This window comes from Scyliorhinus torazame, chromosome 5, assembly GCF_047496885.1.
Source record: "Scyliorhinus torazame isolate Kashiwa2021f chromosome 5, sScyTor2.1, whole genome shotgun sequence".
In the NCBI taxonomy this organism is placed as follows: Eukaryota; Metazoa; Chordata; class Chondrichthyes; order Carcharhiniformes; family Scyliorhinidae; genus Scyliorhinus; species Scyliorhinus torazame.
In genome coordinates, this window is record NC_092711.1 from 125,796,870 (window position 1) to 125,802,892 (window position 6,023).

General features: G+C 48.0%; 1 long non-coding RNA gene across 1 annotated transcript in view; it reads left to right on the forward strand.

Moving 5' to 3' along the window:
- LOC140421854 (uncharacterized) overlaps positions 1–6,023 on the forward strand; it is a 514,775-nt gene that overhangs the window by 85,866 nt on the left and 422,886 nt on the right. The window lies entirely within an intron of this gene.

Here is a 6,023-nt window from a genome sequence, read left to right on the forward strand (position 1 = left end):
TCTTTATAGAGGCTGCACACCCACAGGGGGCAAAACATCAGAGAGAGAGTTTGTTGTGAAACCAATGGGATTTTGTAAAGCAGGAGGTCAGGGTTACAGTCAACAACAACAACTTCTATTTATATAACACCTTTAACATCATAAATCATCCCAGTCAACTTCACAGCAACATTATAAAACAAAGTGAGACACCCAGACACAAAAGGAGATATTAGGGCAGGTGACCAAAAACTTGGTCAAAGAGGTGAGTTTTAAAGAGTCTGGAAGGAGGTGAGTGAGGTGGAGACGGGGAGGTTTAGGGAGGGAATTCAGTGCTTGGGGCCGAAGGAACTTAAAACCATGGCGGAGTAATTAGAATCGGGGGTGTACAAGAGTCCAGGATCAGAGCTGTGCAGATATCTCAGGGGGTTGTGGGGCTGGAGGAGATACAGACACAGGGAGAGATGAGGCCATGGAGGGATTTGAAAACAAGGGTGAGAAATGACTGGGAGCGAATGCAAGTCTCGGAGCACAGGGATCATAGGGGAAAGGAACTGGCTGGGAATTAAGACATGGGGCGAAACGGCGTGATGTCCGCCGACGGGCGCCCAAAACGGCGCAAATCAGTCGTGCATCGCGCCGCCCCAAAGGTGCAGAATGCTCCGCATCTTTGGGGGCCGAGCCCCAACCTTGAGGGACTAGGTCGGCGCCGGACGAATTTCCACCCCGCCAGCTGGCGGAAAAGGCCTTTGGTGCCCCGCCAGCTGGCGCGGAAATGACATCTCCGGGCGGCGCATGCGCGGGAGCGTCAGCGGTCGCTGACGGCATTCCCGCACATGCGCAGTGGAGGGAGTCTCTTCTGCCTCCGCCATAGCGGAGACCGTGGCGAAGGCGGAAGGGAAAGAGTGCCCCCACGGCACAGGCCCGCCCGCGGATCGTTGGGCCCCGATCGTGGGCCAGGCCACCGTGGGGGCACCCCCCGGGGCCAGATCGCCTCGCGCCCCCCCCAGGACCCCGGAGCCCGCCCGCGCCGCCTTGTCCCGCCAGTAAGGTAGGTGGTTTAATCTACGCCGGCGGGACAGGCATTTTAGCGGCGGGAGTTCGGCCCATCCGGGCCGGAGAATCGCGGGGGATGGCCCGGCAACCGGCGCGGCGCGATTCCTGCCCCCGCTGAATATCCGGTGGTGGAGAATTCGGCAACCGGCAGGGGAGGGATTCACGCCAGGCCCCGACGATTCTCCGACCCGGCGGGGGGGTCGGAGAATCTCGCCCCATGGGTAGTAGAAATTTGGATGGCTTTAAGTTTACAGAGGTAGAATGTGGGAGAGCAGCCAGGTGTGTGATCGAATTGTCGAATCGGGAGGTGACGATGGTAAATTGCCTTAGTATCTAAAAAGGTTAGGGGAGGTTACGGGTAAAGGTGGAGGTGTGGGCTTAGTTAGGGTGCTCTTTCCAAGGGCCAGTGCAGACTCGATGGGCGGAATGGCCTCCTTCTGCACTGTAAATTCTATGAGGTCAGAAGCTCTTATTGGATCAAGAATGAAACCAAGTTTACAAAGAGCCTGGCTAAGTCTCAGACTGTTGCCAGGGAGAGGGATAGAGTTGGTATGTCAGGAATGGAGATTGGAGAAGGGACCGAACAGTGGATTCAGTCTTCTCCATATTTGATTGAAGTTATTTAGTCAACAGGAAGAGAACCAGAATGGGCCCTAAGTCTGATATCCGGTATAACTTAGTTTGAGAGGGAGAGGAAGAACGAAGGAAACCCTGGAAGATTTGGAGAAACGACCTTTGCGATTGCTCATCAAATCTCCACACAGTCAGTTCTGGACACAAAGTTAACATACGTTATTCTGTCTACTCAGTCAGGGTGATTCAGATTAATGTCTGTCACAAGTCATGGATGAAGTGACTTCTAAAGCAGATTCTTATCTCCAATTATATAACTTTGGTAAAAGGACACAGAAATAATGATCTAATACTTTATTTGGATTTCAGTCCCAGGGAGGAGGAAGAGTATGTGGGACGGGGATTTACAGCTTTGGGGACAGAAGAGAGAAAAATATGTTCCCCAAAACTGGAATTAACTGTTCTGAATTTCTATCCTGTGCTGATAGTGTGACCTTTGTAAACTCCGTTTACATGGCATTAGGAAAGCTTTTCAGACATGAAACACAAACCAAATATCACATTAAGATCTGACAGTGTCACTCAATTGATCAGGACCTGAATATCCTCAGACTGTGAATGTGGAATGAAAATGTTTGTGGGAAAATATTTCAAACATCAGTGTGACTGGAAAAGCACCGAGACACACACACACCCGAGTGAGTGTGTTCCAGTGGACGGACTGTGGAAAGAGCTTTAACCAGTTACAGCGTGAAAAACACACTATTCACTAAGGGGAGAAACCATACACATGTTTTGCGTGAGGACCAAGCTTCACTTGATTGTCTAAAGAGGAAACACACAAAGACACTGACTCCATGGAGATACCGTGGAAACTGTGGGGTCTGATTTTCACTTAGGGGTTTCCAAAATGCGAGAGGTCCCGGGTTCATATCCCGGACGAGCTCTGCAAAGTGCTTGGCTGGGGAAGTGATGGTGTAATGGTATTGTCACTGGATGAGTAATTCCGAGACCCAGCACAATGCTCTGAGAATGCAGGTTCAAACCCCACCACGGCAGATGCTTCATTGTGGCTTGTATTTGAACTTGGATCCAATAAATCAGGGGCAGCACGGTAGCACAGTGGTTAGCAAGTTGCTTCACAGCTCTAGGGTCCCAGGTTCGATTCCCGGCTTGGGTCACTGTCTGTGTTGAGTATGCACATTCTCCCCGTGTCTGCGTGGGTTTCCTCCGGGTGCTCCGGTTTTCCCCCAGTCCAAAGATGTGCATGTTAGGTGGAGTGGCCATGCTAAATTGCTCTTAGTGTCCAAAAGGGTTACGTGGGGTTACGGGGATAGGGTGGAGGTGTGGGCTTGAGTACGGTACTCTTTTCATGGGCCAGTGCAGACTCGATGGGCCGAATGGCCTACTTCTGCACTGTAAATACTATGATTGTGATAGTTGGATGTTCAACAGTATAGTGTGAATCAGGTCAAAGGAGCAAAGGGTAAGTCACACAGACAAGATGAGCTCTGAGAGAGAACAATGGAATTTAACGGGGAAAGATATGAGTTCAGAATTTGGACAAGAATGACTGGAGGCAGTTTTACTGAGTGGTTTAGTGGAAGACGAGCAGCAGAATCAGCTGATCGGATTGTTTCAATGGGTGGGGTTTTCCAGTCCTTCCTGCAGGCTGCATCTTCCAGTCCCACAGATCTCTCGGTCTGCTATTCTGGTTCATTGGTTTTCTCATTGAGTTCACTGTAGGCCTCTTGGGGTCTGTGGAAGAACTTCCGGAGCCTCATTCGCCTGATGAATTCCCTGGAGGGAAAAAACTACATTGTCTTCATAGCCTTGAACAAGTTATCGATGAAGACAAACATTTTGCCAAGGCCATCCCCACACCCCCACTACTTTCCTTCAGACAACTGCGCAAACTCAAACAGACCATTGATTGAAATGAAAATCGCTTATTGTCACAAGTAGGCTTCAAATGAAGTTACTGTGAAAAGCCCCTCGTCGCCACATTCCGGCGCCTGTTCGGGGAGGCTGGTACGGGAATTGAACTGTGCTGGTGACCTGCTTTCAAAGCCAGTGATTTAGCCCTGTGCTAAACAGCCCCAAACTACCCAGCAAACTACCCAGCCTTCAGAAGAACAGCGACCACGACACTACACAACCCTGCCATGGCAATATCTGCATGACCTGCCAGTTCGTCGACATGGGGAACACCATTACACGTGAGAACACCATCCACCAGGTACGCGGTACATACCCGTGCAACTCGGCCGACGTTGTCTACCTTATACACTGCAGGAAAGGATGTCCCGAGACGTGGGAGATTGGCGAGATGATGTAGACGCTGCGACAACGGATGAACAGACATCGCGCAACAATCGCCAGGCAGGAGTGTTCCCTTCCAGTCGGGAACACTTCAGCAGTCAAGGGCATTCAGCCTCTGATCTTCGGGTAAGCGTTCTCCAAGGCGGCCTTCAGGACGCGCGACAATGCAGAATCGCCGAGCAGAAACCTATGGCCAAGTTCCGCACATGGGTACGGCCTCCACCGGGACCTTGGATTCATGTCACATTACATTCACCCCCCTACCATCTGGCCTGGGCTTGCAAAATCCTACCAACTGCCCTGGCTTGAGACAATTCATACCTCTTTAACCTGTGATTATCTCGCTCTCCAGTCGCACCGTCTGGACCTGTAAAGATTTAATTACCTGCAAAGACTCGCATTCAAAGTACCATCTCGCATCATTGACATTGCCCATATATGTGTTTGTGGAATCCACCCCTTAATTCACCCGAGGAAGGAGCTGCACTCCGAAAGCTAGTGATTCGAAACAGACCTGTTGGACTTTAACCTGGTGTTGTAAGACTTCTTACTGTGCCCAGCCCTGTCCAACGCCAGCATCTCCACATCATAAATGAGAAGCATTTAATGCTTCTGCCAGTTTCGAACCAGGCACTTTTTGTGCATTAGGTGAATGTGATAACATCTGCGCTGCAGAAACAGCTGGCAGCACAGTACCCAATCGCCCTGTGCAATGTTCAACTGCACAGTCTTGCTGCAGCTTTCAATAGTTCGGCTGGGAGGCCAGGTCACTGATTACATGAAGACAGCTGTTCCTTTAAAACAGATGTCTCAACTTGTCAGACCATAAGCTATAAAACTTGTGTTGAACTTTAGCATTTGTTCAGCAAATATCTAACAGAACAATGCTCTCTGTTCAATCATTAATGCATCATTCTTATCTACAGAAAATTTCCATCAATTTTACTCAATATTTGTTTCGTTATTCAACGTTGAACATCAGATTTATTTGTTATATATGACTTCATTTTGAATTCAATAGCTCTCGAGTCTTCACCCTGAATAACTCTGAAATATACACCATTGTATTGCAAACATGACTGACCAAGAAAAGAAAGCTTGTCACTGGGTAATACAAATCCCATGAATCTTTGTTGAGATTGACCTCAGACAGCTTTTAAACAAAGTCAAATACAGTTAAATGGAAGTGAATTGAGAATTATGTGTTGCTTATGTTTGACCCCTCTGTGTTTAGGTGTGAAACATTCTGCAGCCTAAATACCGTTCATGTATAAGAAAGGAGGGGTGACAGCAAATCCGCACTGAGCCTGGATTTCCTCATCTCCCCGAGTGGCTTTTCCTGTTTCTCCATCATTAAGGCTGAATCTTTCAAAAAGGTGGTTCAGTTAAATCTCTAACATTTCCTCTAATTCAATTACAGTATTGTTTGTGTCTGTCTGTACGAGCACACATTACTGTTAGAAATGTTTCAGATGGTGATTAAAATGTTAATCTGCTTCTGCAAAGCCATTAAATTATTTTGTGAAATGAGCAAACTGCCAAGATCCGCACTTTGTTTTTTCATGTATGGAACGATCTGTCTGGACTGTACGCAGAACAATACTTTTCACTGTACCTCGGGACACGTGACAATAAATCAAATCCAATCAGAGACAGTTTCTTACTCGTCTTCAAATTGAAAAGAATCTTCTTAAAAATTATTCATTCACGGGAGGTGGGCGTCACTGGCTGGGCAGCATTTACTGCTCATTCCAATGGCCCTTGAACTGCGTGTCTTGTGAGGCTATTTCAGAGGGCACTTACAAATCAACCACAACATTGCTGTGGATCTGGAGTCACGTGTAGGCCAGGCCACATAAGGAGAGCAGATTTCCTTCAGGACATTAGTGAACCAGATGAGTTTTTACAACAATTGACAATGTTATCAGACTTTTAATTTGAGATTTTTATTAATTTCAATTTTGCCATCTGTCAAAGGCAGATTCTATCCCAGATCCCCAGAGCATTAACCTCGCTCTCTGGATTACTCGCCCAGTAACAATACAGGGCAGCACAGTGGCTAAGTCGTTAGCATTGCTGCTTCACGGCACCGA